Genomic DNA, 18,477 nt, shown 5'->3' with positions numbered 1-18,477 from the left:
CGCATGAATACCTTCAGAATTCATATATGAAGCCTTAAACATAGACCAAAGATTTGCATAAAATATAATAGCCTTAAAAAATCTTATCTGTAGCCGGCACAGTGGCTCCCACCTGTAATCCCAGCACATTGGAAAGCTGAGGTGGGCAGATCACCTGAGGTCAGGAGTTGGACAGCACCCTGGCCAACATGGTGAAATCCTCTCTCTAATAAAAAGAGAAAAATTAGCAGAGTGTGGTAGCATGTACATGTAGTATCAGCTACTCAGGGGGCTGAGGCAGGAGAATTGCTTGAACTCGAGAGGCAGAGGTTGTAATGAGGCAAGACTGAGCCACTGCACTCCAGCCTGGGTGACAGAGCAAGACTGTCTCAAAAACACAAACAAACAAACACACAAAAACCTAATTGTTCCCATACAAAAAGAAGTCTAGTTCACACTAGATCTGAAGCATACACAATGCCGTGAGACAGGACAGAAATATATTTAACAAGTTCTATTCCCGGTTTCTGTATAAATAAAACTGTTGAATTTAAGCTTTTAAGACAAGTCAAGGAAAAGAGCAAAAAAATGTAAAAGTGAAACTTGAAAGTTCATTTCACCATCAAGGGCTCATGATCACTAGACATTCACAAACTATATATATTGTTCAAAACATTAGTTCTGAATTTTGATCTGAGTATCCCCGGAGTTTCGGTTTCATTCAAGGATGTCCAAGAGGTCAAATAAGACAATGCCATTTGCTCTTTTCAGTTTTCTTCTCTGAGAACAGCACAGCAAACTTCTTCAGAGAAATGAATTGTCCTAACTTCAGAGGCTAAAGGCTCATGAATCATAGTTCTAAGGACATTTATAAACTATAGTGGTGCATGCTTGCACTCTGAACTTTTCAGCTTTAAACTCTTGTATAGTAAACATGAATAGGTACAACCTGATTAAACAAAAGCCTTTTTAATCTGACATTATTTTTATTTTTCTTTCTTTCTTCATTTATCAGCAACAGGAGAGTCTAACTAAATGTGGTAAAGTGGTTTAAGGGAATACAATGAAAAGTGTAAAATGAATTAAACCAGAGATAATCATGTCAATGTGGATGCATCTGGAAAATAATACAAAACACACCAAAGAAAGTGGCAGAAAGGTATGTAAAGTGTATAACTCACTCACATACCATTTTAGGACACAAATAAAAAATTCTGCATATTATTTCTGAGCATCACACAATATAGTTAAAGATTTCAAAAGGGCATTGAAATGAAAAACAATCGATTTATGATGTCGGTAGCCTCTATGCAATCATGTTTCAAAAACCTTAACACCAAAAAGTCTCAAAATAACCCTTTTAAAAGACTCTACCAGTTATAAATGAATAAATACTTCCCTAATTTTTAATAATCAAAGATGCCGCAAACACATACATACACACACCTATACATACACATACACACACAGTCTGCTCATTGGAACATCTGATTGGCTTCAGATCATCAGTGTAATAACACTAGCAGCAAGTCTCTAAAGTTAAAACAGAAACTGACACGTTAATAAGCAAAGCTCTCCTCTAGGTAAAGATCAGAACTCCAACTAGCACATAACTCACTGGAAATATCCTAGAGTTTCAAAATTCACTGCTTTGAATCCCTGACAAGTATAAAAATTTTATATTGAAAACTTTATGCTATTCAAAACATTAAAACAGAAACATCTGAGTTACAGCTTACATTTTTAAAATCTTTTTTATGCTTCTAAATTTATTTTTATTCAAATGTAGATACCAACAAATAACATTTATGTCAATGAATTAGGGGTTAAGAATAATGTCAGTACTTTCAATCATTTGATGTACTTATTTCCAGCATTCCATTTGTATTGAAAACGTACCTGCTCTCAATGTCTGAACATTCTTTCTTTGTACTGCTCCTTTCACAGCAGGATCTTCCATTTCAGTGCTAGGCTGAAAGGCTTTTAAAAGAAAATGATTCATAAATCATATATATTTTATACAATATGGAGTTAGTGATTCAAAAAATATACATAATTAATTACCTTCAAGGAAGGATGTTTTGCAGGAGGCTCTACAAAGCAAAGGGGATATGTCATCAATTACATGTAAGTATGAGTATGACAGGGCCAACGAAACATTCATGCAGTGTTACTATCAAGCTGAGTTTTCATGCCTGGCTATAAAAATACTTAAGGTTTTGAGGTTCTTCTTGACATCTTTTCATTGCCTAGGACAGCAACATGACAGAAATATGAGGAAAATAGGAATATAGGATTCCTACAACACAGTTTACATTTCAATAGTGAGATTATGTTTCTAATGCCTATACATAAAATAGAAAACCATGGATAGCACCGTGAACACGTGGACTAATGAGGAGAAAACAGACCATTAAACAGAGGACCAGATCAAACCTGAGGGAATCAATGTCAAAGCTGATGGTGAGTGTACAGAGTATTTTCACTCAACACATCAGAGGCATGGCTGCCAGCACACCACAAACAAATTCCCCTGTCCTGTCACTGAGGAATACACAGCTGAGATGACAGTTCGGATGAATGTGCAATTCACCTCTCATTAAAGAGAGTGTTCTAAATTGATCAGCTAGGATACACACTTATGAAATGACAGCTAATCAAAATACTCATTTTTCCCATGACCGCATGGGCTACTGCAGCACCTACGTTTCTCCTATCTCCTCGTTTGGCCTTAAATTAGAGCTCCTTGATCCACTCATGCAAGGCAGTCCAAAAAACACACCAAACAAACCGTGTAGAATAAGCTTCCAATATCAAAACATTTATCAAAAAAGAAAACATTGAATTACCACAGACTTGCTGGATACGAATACACTTTCATATTGCAAAATTAGTGCAATATTTATTGAAAATGACAATTTTGGTATTCACAGAATGAATTTTACAATATTATTGCTTCTAAAATTAGCTAAGTTTGGTATATATCTTACACTGTAAAGGATTTTTATAAAACACCTATCATATCAAAGAACTGACTGTTTCGAAAAAAAATTAGCCAAAGTATCTATATGCAACTTAATGACATCTTATTCACTCATGTCAATGAGACGTCTCTCTCTGAGACCTGACAGTTATGAAGTGAGATGAGCTGCTGTGGTTTATCCGAATTCTAGCACTCCCTCCTGCCTCCAGTACTCCCCACGGCAATAACCTCTTTTGTGAGACTGGGTATATGCTGAAGCAACTGGAAGTGAGTTGTCTCAAGTTTACTTAGCTTTAACTCCCAAGACCCCAGCAAATGTCTTTCTTTCCTCCCTCCTTGTCCTTTCACAATCCCTCTTCCTTTGAAAAAGTGATTTTTAGATCTGTCGTGCTTCCCTTCCTAACTGCTTTTTATGGATAATTGTGACCACTGTTTACATCTGTATTCAGCAATAGTATACACCTGTAATCTCTCTTTTCATCTCATTCTCCTTCCCTTATGGCTAGAATCACACTCAGAAATAAAAGGAAATTAATGCTTTCCCTTGATTCTGCTATTTTTAAAATTGCTGTCCAATGGTTCTTTTTCCAGATTTCGCTAAAGGAAGGCTATTCCCTTGCTATTCAGAGCTATGTCCAAGGACCAGCACCAACATCACCTGAGTATTCATGAGAAAGGCAGAATCGATCAGAATGTGCATTTTGCAGAAGCTCCTCAACTAATTCATGAGAATTTGAATGCCCTGTTCTACACTGATATGCTTCCATATTTGTTTACCCTAGTTGCCCTTTTTGGCCTAGCCTCAATTTCTTCCCTATTATGTCCCTGAATTTAATACTACATTATAAGCCATAGTGTTCCTAATGAACTTTTAATCAGGCAATACCTTCTCTAATTAATTTCTTCTCCATAAATCACCCAACACTCTTCTTTTCAATTATGTTAATTTGGCCTATATGATACTATCCCATGAGGTTACAACATTTTCTATAAAACTAAATTATAGCCATACATGGCTGACCACTTTTGGTGATGCTCATCTATGGTAGATAAAACACAGGTCTGTGTAGTAAAGTACCTCAATCCTTAATGCCTTCCCAGTAGTGAGGATGACAGCAAGAGTAGGAAAATGTTACTCTAATTCTCTGACACATTTTGGTACTGGAAGCTCACTTTATCTTCTTTCCTATTTCTAACACCATGTTCTTCCTTCTTCTACAGAACAATTTGAGTTTACTACCCTCCATTACATACACCCGCATTTTTTTTTAAATTCCATGTACACTCTGCCCTCCTCATTCTTTCTCTTTTATTCATTTCCATTCCCTCTTTCCTGACTTGCCTCAGGTCTTAGAGTGTCTTAAAATGGAGCTCGTAACTCAGCTCCTTTAGTGGTATTCCATAGAATCAACTGCTGACCCTTGGTTAGAGACACAACTTATCACCATTTTACTTCTCCTTTACTTATTATACAGTTAACGGGACATTTTCTTTAGCTATTCGACTATATTAGTGCTTATATTTTAAAAGAAACATTCCATCAAATGACTTTTTAAACAAAATACGAATCTCACCTTCTCCTTTTGCATTGACTATTCTGTTTCCTTTTTCACGGGAAAGTCCAGGTAAAGGCTCTGACACTTTCTCGGGGACACACTGCTAAGGTAATATCAAGAAAAAGTTTCCATTTTAAAAATTATAATAAGTTGCATCAAGAGTTTCTTATCAATCTCTTTTTATGAAACTGGGTCTCACTCTGTCAAACCAGAGCTAGAACGCAGTGGTATGATTATGGCTCACTACAGTTTCAACCTCCTGACTTCAAGCAATCTTCCCACCTCAACTTCCCGAACAGCTAGAACTACAGGTGCATACCATCATGTCAGGCTAACGTTTTTATTGTTATTTTTGTAGAGGCAAAGCCTCATTATATTGCCCAGGCTGGTCTCAAACTCCTAGGCTCAAGGAAACCTTCTACTTCTGGCTCCCAAAGTGTTGAGATAACCACTGTACACCACCACACCCAGCCCTTTGCCAGGTTTATTTAATCAATTCCTTTAAATAAACCTTAATATTGCCCAGGCATGGTGGCTCACACCTGTAATCCCAGCCCTTTGCCAGGCCAAGGTGGGTGGATTGCTTGAGTTCAGGAGTTTGAGACCAGCCTGGGCAACATAATTAGAACACATCTCTACACAAAAATACAAAAAGGAGTCAGGCTTTATGGTGTGTGCTTGTATCCCAGCTGCTCGGGAGGTTGATGTGGGAGGATCACTTGAGCTTTAGAGGCGGAGACTGTAGTGAGCCAAGATCATGCCACTACACTCCGTCCTGGGCAACAGAACAAGACCCTGACTCCACAAAAATTTCGACTTAAAATGTGAGAAAGAAGGGAGATACAAACAAAAAACAAGCCTAACTGGTCAATGAAACATGAGCTTAAGCCAAGAAAGAAAATAAACAACATGAAGTACAATAAAGTAAATGGAGAAACAGATCTATAACAGAGCCTTTTGGTCTTTCATATCCCTAATAATACTAATTAATATTTATGCTACAATTAGTTTTTTGTAAGTACTTCTGTGATAGAGTTTATTACTCTAAGACATTCAATTACTTAAATATGGTCATCTACCACTACCTGAAAGAATATTACTATAACAAAGAGAGAAACCTGGAACTTTCAACTTTCCACCTAGAAAAAGAAATGGTCACCAAAATTCTAAAGAGTCATGTATGGCTTGAAAAGGTAAATTTCATAGAACATGAGTTGGGGCTAATAAAAAGCACAAGAAATGTTTATCTAAAATCACAATGTTAAGATTCCAGTTGAATGATACTTGAAAATACATTGTAATCCTCATTGCTACTGATGACCTATTTCTAATTTATTTCCTTTTTATGTATGGCATAATTTCTCAACATAACACATCAAAACTTACACATTCTTAAATATTAAAAAATAATGCAAATGTAAGCAATATTTTAGAAGTTTAATCATTAGATACATGAGGTATATTATATTACTTATAACCTTGCACTATATAAAAATTCATTTGTCTATTCAGATTAAGCAACTATTAAGGCTGAATGTCTCATGCCAGTAACCCCAGCACTTTGAGAGACTGAGGCAGACAGAACACTTGAGCCCAACAGTTAAAGATCAGCCTGGGCAACAAGGCAAAACCCTGTCCCTACAAAAACTACAAAAATCAGCCAAGCATGGTGACACAGGTCTATAGTCCCAACTACTTGGGTGGCTGAGGTGTGAGGATCACCTGAGCCCAGGAAATGGAGATTGGAGTGAGCCAAGATCTTACCACTGCACTCCAGCCTGGGTTACAGAGTGAATCCCCATCTCAAAAAACAACAATTAAAATGCTTCTTACATGGAAGACTGTATTCTACGTACTCCAGGATACATGCAAATATGTTTACTGACCTCCAGTAGCTCATGGTATTCAGGAGTTTCCAATGATTACTTAAACAACTAAACATAAAAACTTCTGAAACTCAAAATTTCAGAATGTGATATAAGGACTTTGAGTGGTTATTTTATTTCATTTTTTTAAGATGTAGTCTGGCTATGTCACCCTGGATGGAGTGCAATGGTGCAATCTTGGCTTGCTGCAACCTCCGCCTCCCAGGTTCAAGCAATTCTCCCTCCTCAGTCTCCTGAGCAGCTGAGAATACAGGCATGTGCCATCATGCCCAGCTAAGTTTTGTGTTTTTTCTTTTTTTTTTTTTGAGACAAGCTTTCACCATGTTGGCCAGACTGATCTCAAACTCCTGACCTCAGGTGATTCCCCCACCTCGGCCTTCCAAAGTGCTGGGATTACAGGCGTGAGCCACTGCGCCTGGCCAAGTAAATATTTTAAATAAACTACAATGACAAAATTATGATGTTAAAAGTCTTACCATATTGGTATTACAAGTCTCTGCTTCTAGAACTGTTTATTTGCAGCAAAATACATGTTATTCAATTAGATGAAGTGTTTTATATAAACTCTTCATGGACAACTTATAAAACACACAAAAATCCCTTTGCGATACAAATTTTGAGAGCATAAATTTAAATTTTTACATTTCCACAATTTATATTTTTAAGACAGATAGTCTTGTTATGTTGCCCAGGCTTTTCTCAAACTCCTGGGCTCAAGCAATCTTCCTGACTCAAACTTCCAAGTAGCAGGGACCACAAGTCTACACCACCACACTCAAGTGATTTTTTCTGCAATTTTTAATACTATTTTAGTCTCATTACAGAACCAATAATATAAGTAGAGAAACAATCTCTCCTAAAAACTGTATGATACCAAAATTGTAAGTTTCCAAGGAAAAAAAAGCTCTATGCTATGTGCTCAACAATTTTGCAACTAAAACGTCCTGGGGGAGTCCATGATTACTGCAAATAATTTGATCCACTGAAGATTTATACAGGCATAAATATTATGAAAGTCACTCTCGTATGATTTAAAAATCAAAGTGTTAGTATTTATCCAAATAAACCTTAACCAAATTTCATGTTTCCTCTATTGGAGAAAGCATTTCCTAATTTGATTTTCCTGTCACTACTTACTTTCCAGTTCATTTTTTTCAGCTCACACCCTGTCACAGGACTTATCAATCTTTGTTAGTTACCAAAGTTAAACAAATGTTTTGAATCAACTAGCCACATGTATGTTTTTCTCTGACCAACTTTCCATTACCACCATAAAACTATGATAGGTATACCACTGCTAAGTTTTAAAAGTAAATACTATGCAAAACTGGATTCAGAGTGAAAAATAATTTTACAAGAGACCACTTTACCTTAGTAGCAACACTCAAGTCTTCATCATCCGATGCAGGCAATGAATCTACACACAGATCACGGAAAATGCTTGAGAGCAAAAATGTACAATGAAAATGAGCAAGTTGATTTCTTCACAATTTTTTTAAATGCCAGTTTGTATCCAGCTTCCCCCTCAAAAAAGGAAACCATAACCTGGGGAAAGGTCAGTGATCTACATATTAAATAATGATTCTTGATATAATTAAAATATGTCCTCTGTAGTAAAAGATTTTAGTTACCTATTTCTGCCTCCACCTGTCTAAATCTATAAAATATTCAATGAAAACTGACCTTGAGTTCTATAACAAATAGTGACAGTCAATATGTTGGCAGAGCCTGACAATAATTTACCCTCACAAATTATCTCTCCTGAAGCTGAACTTAAAATTCAGTTAATGGGTGACATACATTTTGTTATCTAATCTGGAAGAAAACCGATGACCTAAAACAAGGTAGACAGATCCACTGTCTCTTGTCCATGATCTACTTCTGGTTAAAAGACTAATCTGCATCACTTCAAAATGGCAGTCTTGAGTCCTCAGCAAGGAAACCACTTAAGAAGGTCATATTGCTTTCCTTTGCCCTAAATCAGTACAGGGAATCCCCTGCAATATCTGAAATGTATGAAAGCTAAATGTACAAAAATCAAATAATGAAGGTGTATGTTCTTACTGAGAATACTTTGCCCAGAAAGACTAAAACATTAATAATAAAATTCCATTATTTCTACTCTATAGGTCCTGCCTCATTCAGATCCACATAAACTAGCAAGCCCTTAAAGATTTTCATAGGTGCTTAGACACCCAAGGAGAGAGCCTGCTGGAAAAACAGAGTCCTGCTAGTTGTGCCTCTATTTCCCTAAGTACTATCTAAATATCTGTCTTCCTATGGGCTCCTGCTTCCAGATTCCACTTCTGCAAGGCTCCACAGAAGTCTCCAATCTTCAAATATTCAGTCTATGAAAGCACAGATTCCTGAAAGGATGGCCTCAAATGACCAAGTGTAGGAGCCCTCTATATCCCTGCTCCTGAAAAACAAGCTAACTGGAATCTCCATCACCTGCCCCCAGCACAGACACACTACCAAAGTCCCAACTGAACTCCACGAATGATTTGCCAGACAATCATGCCCCTGATCCAGCCTCCATGAACAAAGGAAGGACATCAGTGAATTGGGAAAAGAGGCAGAGGTGAGGAGACCACCTGTCCTGGGCCACAGATCTGTGTAGTTCAGCAGTCTCCAGTCCCTTAGTATTCCAGGGGCTCTACGGCACCCCTCTGTAAGTCAGGATGGAAGTAGATGATGCCACATTTCTATCTGCTGTAGACACTCCTCCCAGTGTCTCAAAATGTTTTAGCATCTTTCAGTAAAAATCTTCCAAGTTTGTCAGTCCTTGATAAATAAAAAAAAAGCAGCAAATTTTTTAGAGCTCCTTTGAATCTATTTTAATGTGCCTTTGTAGATAATTCCCAACATCTTGTGTGTCCGTTATCTTTATAATTTATTGATAAGTGTTTCTCTTCAAACTTGGCCTTCCTCTGCTCATTCCATTCTTACCCACTTTCATTGGGTTCACTAGCTAATTCGACCTTCCTTCTATCCACTGGGTGCAAGAGACTCACTCCCGTTTGTATTATTAAACACACGCCAATAGGATATAAAAAGAAGGAAGAGTACTGGGCTTTAAAATGAGTACAAATCTCATTTCTGCCAATTCCTATGTCTAAAAAAAAACCTAATCTTTTTGATTCTCAAGTTCTCTATCTAAAGAATCACTTCACCAGAATATTCAACACACGTGAAAATACTACAAGGTATTTTAATTCATTCTAAGATTCCTTAAAATTCTGTAATTCTATGTGCTTTTGATTCTGTCTATAGGAAAACTGGGAATACATAGCAGAATTTGAAAAAAATAATAGAATAAAAGAAACACCAAAAAAAGCAGAGAAGAAAGTTTTCAAAAATCAATACAAGATTATGGAAAATTCATGGAAAAAGAAACAAGACTAAAAAATGTATTATGGAAGTAAGCAAAAATACTAGCCTAAATGGAAAACAAAACCAGGAAATCAAATAATTTCTAAGGCTTGCCTAAATTTGATTTTGTAAAACTTACAGTCCTATGGCCATAGCTAAGTAAGATCTGCCCTAAAGCCTTTGATGGTAAAAATAAGATACTGGTTACCACTGAAATTGTCAAATTTATCAGGACAAACTCTTGGACTAACCACATTCTAATGATAACCTTAAATGAGAGTTGAAGGTATTTAAACTCTCATTAATTTAGACATTAAATTAATGAATCTGATTAATCTGATTCAGACGTATACCTTGATCCAAGGGCTACACAGATGTCTATCAATCTATGCTGAGGAGCAAGAGAAGGGATTTGGAAGGCAGGCAGGCTGATGATCAAAGTGGGCCAGCGACTTTGTTAACTATGGGATCATGAGCCAATTAATCAACTGCTCTAATCCATAGTTGTTTATTTAATAAACAGTAGCTTATAGAAACACAGATGTTGTGATGGCTTTATAAGATGATAAATGCATAGACCATAACAGGATGTCCAGCCCAGACTATGACACTCAACAGATACTAGTTTCTTCCATCTATATTTCCTTAGTTAACATAATTTTTAAATCTATAAAATCCTATCTGACTGCAGATTCATCAGAACTTCCAACATCTATTAAAGAAAAAGGCAAAATGCATTTTAAATCAATCATAAATATACAGAATATTAAAAGCAAAAAAATGCACAGTGATGCATGCCTGTAATCAAAACTACTTGGGAGGCTGAGGCAGGAGGATCACTTGAGGAACCCAGAAGTTTGAGACCAGCTTGGGAAACATAGCAAGACTCTACCTTCATTAAAAAAATTGTGCACACTTGTGTGTATGCTTTAGATCCTGTTGTTGTTGTGTTGTTTTGGTTTGGTTTGTTTTTGTAAAGCACATGACTGATGCTTTGTTACAAAGAATTCCTTTGGGAGCATACCTGGGACCTTATTAGAATTAACATTAATTATACCTATTGGTAGGTAATTAATGCATTAAGAACTGTTACTTCCCTTTGTATTTATTAAAAGCAAAGAAGAATAAATTTATTAAAATTTGGTATCTACAAGTAAACTGCAGTATACAAGTCATCCTAGTCAAACCCTATGAGACTGAGTAAAAATGTTATTGTTAGCGGAACAGGTGTGATGAGTCAACAGTGTCAAAGAGCATGATATCTGGACCAAAACATGAGAGGCAGTTAAAACAGAGTATACAGTAGTACCCCTTATCCACTATATGTGCAGAAAGACACACTTGACATGGTTTTGTCTGCTGTCACGCCACAGCAACAATCATCAACAGAGAAGGCTTCTGTGACCAAATGTGTGGAGAGTTTTTCCCCACCAACAAACAAGCAATCATTTCTGCTGATGACACAATTAAATTTTCACACTCTATCTGCAGATAACATCAGATTTATTTTAATTTATAAATTAAAGTTTATCCTAGATACATATGTGTAGGAAAAAACAGTTTGTGATTCAGTACTACTCGTAGTTCCATGCATCCACTGGGGGCGTTGGAATGTATCTCCTACAGTTAAGGGGGAACTACTGTACTTATTTTGTTATAACACAACACAGCCTCTCTAGCTCTTCAGTTCAAACTGTTCAGTTTAGGATAAAACACCCTATCACCAGAAGCCAGCAAAATATAGGAATCCGATCAGAAACAGGAATCCTTGCAAAGACTTTCCAGCTGCTAGTGGAAAAGAGATCAAAAGAGATCAATGTGTTACTCTGGCTACTACTCTTTGGGGAAGGTGCTGGGTGGTTTACATAGTTGTAGCTATTTGCTCTGCCCTACGTATAACAAGGCCCAAATTCACCTGCCATTTTACCTCCCACAGAAAAACCACTGGAAATACCACTCCTTTAAGAGCTTATCCACTACGAGGCACACCTCACATTCAGAGAGAAGCTTAAGAAACACTGGGGAGGTGTGGCAGGCTGCCAGGCAGTACTATATGACATGAAAATGTATAGAAAGAAAACCATATCAATGCCCTTTTACTACCAGAATGTTCCAATGTTTGCCCTTCTCCCTAGTAAGGGAAAAAAATTCTTTTTCACCTTACATAAAGCAAAACTCTCTTGCCATCCCTCATGACAGAATCTAGTTGTAGGTGAGTCATGTCATTTTAATAGCTTGTTGTCAAACTCATCCCTCAAAGGAAGAGGATCAGTGAGGAACCTATGTATTTACCCTATAGCATTCACTGTCTGCTCTTATTTCTAACCAAAGGTAAGTAAGAAAAACTTTGTGATTCCAGTTTTATAAAGTACAACCCCTGGAACTTGTCCCCTTTCACTGCTAGAGAGTCTATCGGGACCCACCTCATAGAGCAAGAGGCCCCAGTGTGTGCTGTGTGGTACTGCATGGTGTCCTTTTCCTCAACCCTTTCCATTATGTGACAAATACCTATACAAATCATGTTTTCTAAGTATGTAAGGAATATGTCATCAGCATATATCATTCTTTACAATGATAAAGAAGCAAAGGAAAAACAAAAGGACAAAGTACATACATCTTAAATGACTACATTCAATTACAATGGAGCTTTTTTTAACTATTCAAAAAGATACCCAATGTATTATTCCAACTATATGACTCTTCTGAAAAAAGTAAAATTGTGACAACAGAGTAAAGATCAATGGTTGCCAGGAGTTGCTAGGGAGAAAGTGAGAGATGAACAGGCATATCATAGAGAATTTTTAGGGCAGTGAAACTGTTCTGTCAATAATATTACAGTAATAGATACATATCATTACACATTTGTCCAAATTCACAGAATGTACAGCATCAAGAGTGAAGCCTGAAGTAAACTATGAACTTTGAGTGATTAGAATGTGTCAATGTAGGTTCATCAGTTGTAACAAATGTACCACTCTGGTGGAAAATAGTAATAATAGGGGAGGCTACGCATGTGTGGGAGGCATGGAACATATGAGAAATCTCTGTACCTTCCTCTCAATTTTGCTGTGAACCTAAAACTGCCCTAAGAAATAAAGTTACTGACTTAAAAAAGGTATTCACAGCTGGGCACGGTGGCTCATGCCTATAATCTCAGCACTTTGGGAGGCAGAGGTGGGTGGATCACCTGAGGTCAGGAGTTCAAGACCAGCCTGGCCAACATGGTGAAACTTCGTCTCTACTAAAAATACAAAAATTAGCTGGGCATGGTGGCAGGCTCCTGTAATTTCAGCTACTCAGGAGGCTGAGGCAGGAGAATCACTTGAACCCAGGAAGCGGAGGTTGCAGTTAGCCAAGATCGTGCTACTGCACTCCAGCCTGGGTGACAGAGTGAGACTCTGTCTCAAAACAAACAAACAAACAAGCAAACAAACAAACAAAAAAGGATATTCATTGTCTATGCATCCCAGGATCTTCCAGAACAAAAATTAAAAAAAAAAAAAAAAGATGGCCAGGTGCAGTGGCTCATGCCTGTAATCCCAGCACTTTGGGAGGCCAAGGCGGGTGGATCACCTGAGGTCAGGAGTTTGAGACCAGACTGACCAACATGGTGAAACCTCGTCTCTACTAAATACAAAAAATTAGCCGAGCATGGTGGTGTATGCCTGTAGTCCCAGGTACTTGGGAGGCTGAGGCAGGAGAATCGCTTGAACCCAGGAGATGGAGGTTACAATGAGCTGACATTGTGTCATTGCACTGCAGCCTGGGCAACAAAAGCTAAATTCTGTCTCAAAAATAAAAACAAAAAATAAAGGATATTCACTGAACCTGTTGTTATAATATATTTAAGCAAGACACTGTGACCCTAAAAATTAGAGATCATTGAAGACCAAAGTAACATCATGTGGTCATTATTTCACAAATTGAAGAATATATGATAAATAAATAAATTTAATTGCATGCATAGGTAAGAAAATATTGATAAAATGATTGAATATTTTATCTTATTTCATAATTCTAAACACGGATTTAGCACAATATGAAAACTAGATTATTCATGTAATCAAAATAAAAGACCATTTTTATTCTAATTTTAACTCGGAAATTATGCTTATTTAACATTTTACTGAAAGATTAATGAGTTAAAAAGGACAGATTATAATTACCTAACATTGCTATGGTAACTTACATGCAAATACCTGTTAGTCACCAAAAGTCAAAAAAGCAACTGGCTTTACAACTTCAGATGGATCATACAACAGAAACTAGTACCAAGTTACCTTATAATACTGAGTGTTACTAAAATGAAATTTTAAAACAACACCAAAGTTTAAGTTGGGGTTATAAGTGTTGTGCAGAAAAGATTTCATATAGCAGGCAAGAGACTGCCATCCTTAGAAAGGCCTGCAGCATGCAAGGCTGGCCCTTGGCTGGTGTTTAGGAAATTGGAATTGGGAGGGTTTCCACCATTCCCTGAGAAGAGTGGCTCACTGTGTTTAAAGTGTTTATAGAAACAGTGCGGTTACTCTGAACAGCTGTTTTCCTTCTAGAAGTCTGGAATTTGGATACCTGTGAGGGAGAGTAACCTCCATATAAAAACTTGGGTACTTAAGTCTCTAATGAGACTCTGGTACTGACAGACATCACTGCACCTATGTTGTCAAAATGTGAGCCTGGGAGAATTAAGCAGATCCTGGGAACTCCACAGGAGAGAAGTCCTGGAGGCTTGTGCCTGGTTTCCTCCAGACTTGACCACTGCACACCTTTTTACTCTACTAATTTTACTTGTCCCCTTTCTTGTAATCAGTTAAAGATCTGAGTATGACTCTTTGCTGAGTCCTGTGAGTCCTTCTAGTGAACCACCAAACCTGGCGGTGGTCTCGGGAAACCGGGACACATATGCATTGTATAAGATTTTTATTAAGTTGATATGATACATGTAACTGTAATCAGATGGCTATTTCACAGAATAACTTTCCCTAATCTGTTTTTCTTTTTTGACCTTGATGTTTGACTTGGAGATTCTTGTATTTCTATATCTATCCAATTGAATAAAGCCATAAAAGAAATAAACGAAACAATAATGTCACAAAGTAATGTGAAATAAGCAGCAATCCTATTTTAACCAAATAAAAAATAGAGGATCTGGGTGATTGACAATATGTCCTATAATATGAATGTTTCTAGAAAAAAAACGAAAAGGTGGTCAATTTTCTGCAACTCAACTGGGCTTCATTCCTTTATATAATAATTGTGCAGGCCATGAGCAGTGGCTCACGCTTATAAATTCCAGCATTTTGGGAGGCTGAGGTAGGAGGATCACTTGAGCCCAGAAGTTCCAGACCAGCCTGGGCAATATAGTGAGACCTCATCTATTAAACAAACAAACAAACAGAAAACCCTCAAAAAGAAAATTAACCAAGTGTGATGGTGCATGCCTGTTTGGTCCCAGCTATGTGGGAGGCTAAGGTTAAACATGAAAGGCTCATTTAAGGCCAGGAAGCAGAAGTTGCAGTGAGCCAAGATGGTACCACTGCACTCCAGTACCAGCAACAGAGGGAGACCCTGTATCAAAAATAAATAAATAAATAATTGTGTATCAGGCCAGATGTAACTACACAAGACTGTAGGTCCCAGGTACTCAGAGGATAAGGTAGGAGGACTGGTTGAGTCCAGGAGTTCAAGGCTACAGTGAGCTGATTGTACTGCTGAATAGACACTGTATTCTAGCCTAGGCAACATAGAAAGACCCCATCTCTTATAATAATAATTGATTCATTGTGCATCATTCAAGTAAACTGTATAACTGGAGAAAAACATATGACTATTGAATATACTGTAATAGTCTACTACTGATCATAGAGTTCCTGTTTACTGCTTCTAATCTTTTTCTTCGTTTCTTATACAATTAAAAACACAATTCACCCATTAAAGGCAGTTCATCACAAAACAAGTCAAAAATCCAAAGAACTGCATCCAAACTATAGGATGTGTTATCCACTGCTCCCTGTAAACAGTTGGATTTGGTCACTAAGAATCAGCAAGACTTTTAACTTTGTGTGTGTGTATATGTGCATGTGTGTATGTGTATGTGTTTTGTAAAGTATGACAGATAAAACCACTTTGCTTGTGTTAAGAATATGTAATATAACTTGTGCTTCTCAATAAGGAATTGCTTTTCTGTCTTCTGTGCTCAGTAGCTATCTTCAAAAAATAATCTCCTATTTGTATGGATGTATGCTGTTCAGTTTTACATTTCTTATTGCATTTATGGTACCAGAAAGGGATTGCTGAGTTCCCATTTCTAAGATAGTTACTTTCTTAGTGACACAAATCAACATGTAATACAGTTCACCCTTCAACAGCAAGGGTTTCAACTGCAGGGATTCACTTATATGCAGATTTTCTTCTGCCTCTGCAACCCAGAGACAGCAAGATCCACCTCTCCTCCTCCTCCTCAGCCTAATCAACCTGATGATGATGAAGACCTTTGTCAGGATCTACTTATGCTTTATGAAAGGTCAATATGCTTTTCCTGATGATTTTCTTTCTAACAGCTTCATTTCTCCAGCTTACTTTATTGTATGAACACAGTGTATAATAATGCAGCACAAACAAAACAAGTGTTCATCAACTGTTTATGTTATCAGGAAGCCTTCCAGCCAATGGTGGGATATTAGTAGCTAAGGTGAAGGAATCAAAAGTTATACTCAGATCTTCAACTGCACGGGGATCAGAGTCCCTCACCCCCACATTATTCATGGGTCAACTGTAATTCTTTATTTACTAAATATAAAAATTTATTATAAAAATGAAATAGAAGATCCATTTGTATAACAAGTTCAATTTGTTATAATGTGACTATAGAGGAAACCTACAACATACTAACTTAAAAATCTTTTTTCTTATTTATGCAAAAATATTATATAGGATTGTAGGGATCATGATTAAATAAATGAATTTTTTCAGACAATAATGTTTGAGATTATAAATTAGCTACAACTACCTTCTTAAATAAATCTGAATTTCAAACTAAAGTTAAATTTAAAAAATTAATTTACTTATGTAAATACACATATACACATGCAATTCATACATATTTCTAAACTGGCTTTTTTTGATTAACACTAACTACCTTAATCTTGTATCTTACTTTTAATTTTCTTATCAAGAGTAGGATCACCAAGAGAAATAAGAAATTCACTATCAGAAGTCTTACCTGGATTACCATTTTTAAGTATTTTCTTTTTAATGTTCCAAAATTTGTTGTTTAATTCTATGTATAAAAAAGTAATAAATAAAATTGCTATTTTAATACTGAAATAAAAAATATTTACCAAACATATTAAATTCTAAAACAATTTCAGGCAATATCAGACCTAATATCAGAATTTTAATGTCCCATACATTTCAAATTTTTTAACCTTACAAGCTGATTAAGCTTATAATTAAAGAAGAAAAAAAGTGAAGTACTCATAAATGGAGGAAGCACAGCTCAGTAAATTAACTCTAGTTAGCAGGACCTCATGCAAAGTGTCCTGCACTCAGAATAAGTCCTCGCTCTGTAACCAATAGGTATTCTGTTTACAGACAAGTTGCTTCTCGTAGGCTCCATGGTTTCTTCTAAAAAACAAGGATTTTGCTACCTACCTCACTAGGTTGTTAGGAAGATGTAATGAGATTACATGTTTAAATGTTCAGAGAAATAGTAAAACAATGGAATAATTTATTCTTGAACGTTATTGCTGAAACAATTTTTGGAATCCCAAATAAAGCTCAGTGTGTGTTTTTCTATAAGTCCTAATATTCAAATGTTGCAGTTTTCAGAAAATGTTATTAAGTGCTAATTTTGGTTATTAGTTGGATTCATTGTGGCTTGTAATTCAGGGCATTTTACCTAATTAATAACTTATTACTAATATATATACACACACATATATATACATATATACACATATATATACACACACACACACATATATATATGATGTCATTAAAATAGATTATCTAATTGTCTCCTATCACTGAGCTCATCAATCACACCAAGGGCAGAAAACTAATAGGTATCAAAACTTGGCTTGGACAACTACCACTCCTTCTCTACCTCCTCAAACTCGGAGCCAGCAGATCTGTGCTAGGATGCTGGATCTCCATGGTCCTCTCCAACTAACAGACAAGACAAAACCCTGCTTTGATTGTTTTTCAGATCCATGAAGGAAACACAAGCTGACATCTTCTCATTCCCAAGACATGTACTAACAACATGTAACATTCCCTTACTACTTAACTCTTTTCTCATTTCAGAGATCACCGTACATCATTAGTTTCATACTGATAATCACAATTTCAATATTGGGTGTCTCCTGTTTTGATTTCACTCACACTACTTCCTTGGAGCTACTCAACAAACAGTCAAATGACCTTCCTGGGGCTATGCAAAATATGGAATGCTTTCTGAATTTGTGTGCCATCCCTAGGCAGCAGCCATGCTTATCTGCTCTGTATTGACCTAATTTTAAAATATGTACTGCGGAAACAAGTACAAGGTCCTGTTTGATACATGGATACTCATGAGTCATGGATGAGGCTTAGCTCTATTAACTCCAACTCACTTAACTTTAGATTCAGAGAATTTTATTGAATGGCTTCCTGTGAGGCAGAATTTTAAAACATATTTAAAACTTGAGAAAGAGTTGCGATT

The 18,477-nt window shown here is 36.6% G+C and overlaps 1 non-coding gene and 1 pseudogene across 2 annotated transcripts in view; both read right to left on the bottom strand.

Annotated features, from left to right (window-relative positions):
- LOC114670404 (putative ankyrin repeat domain-containing protein 20A2) overlaps positions 1-18,477 on the bottom strand; it is a 42,825-nt pseudogene that overhangs the window by 12,583 nt on the left and 11,765 nt on the right. The window contains exons 6-12 of the transcript XR_013399681.1: positions 16,996-17,052; positions 10,463-10,488; positions 9,532-9,536; positions 7,775-7,844; positions 4,537-4,621; positions 2,044-2,072; positions 1,879-1,951 (exon numbers count right to left, since the gene is read on the bottom strand). The product of XR_013399681.1 is annotated as a putative ankyrin repeat domain-containing protein 20A2 (transcript). The remainder of the gene's footprint in view (positions 1-1,878; positions 1,952-2,043; positions 2,073-4,536; positions 4,622-7,774; positions 7,845-9,531; positions 9,537-10,462; positions 10,489-16,995; positions 17,053-18,477) is intronic.
- Positions 18,213-18,319, bottom strand: LOC114670641 (U6 spliceosomal RNA). The gene has a single exon (XR_003720342.1). It is a non-coding gene; the product is annotated as a U6 spliceosomal RNA (small nuclear RNA).

This window comes from Macaca mulatta, chromosome 10, assembly GCF_049350105.2.
Source record: "Macaca mulatta isolate MMU2019108-1 chromosome 10, T2T-MMU8v2.0, whole genome shotgun sequence".
Classification (NCBI taxonomy): Eukaryota; Metazoa; Chordata; class Mammalia; order Primates; family Cercopithecidae; genus Macaca; species Macaca mulatta.
Note: the sequence above shows the minus strand (reverse complement) of the source record. Positions and strands in the feature narration are given on the sequence as shown.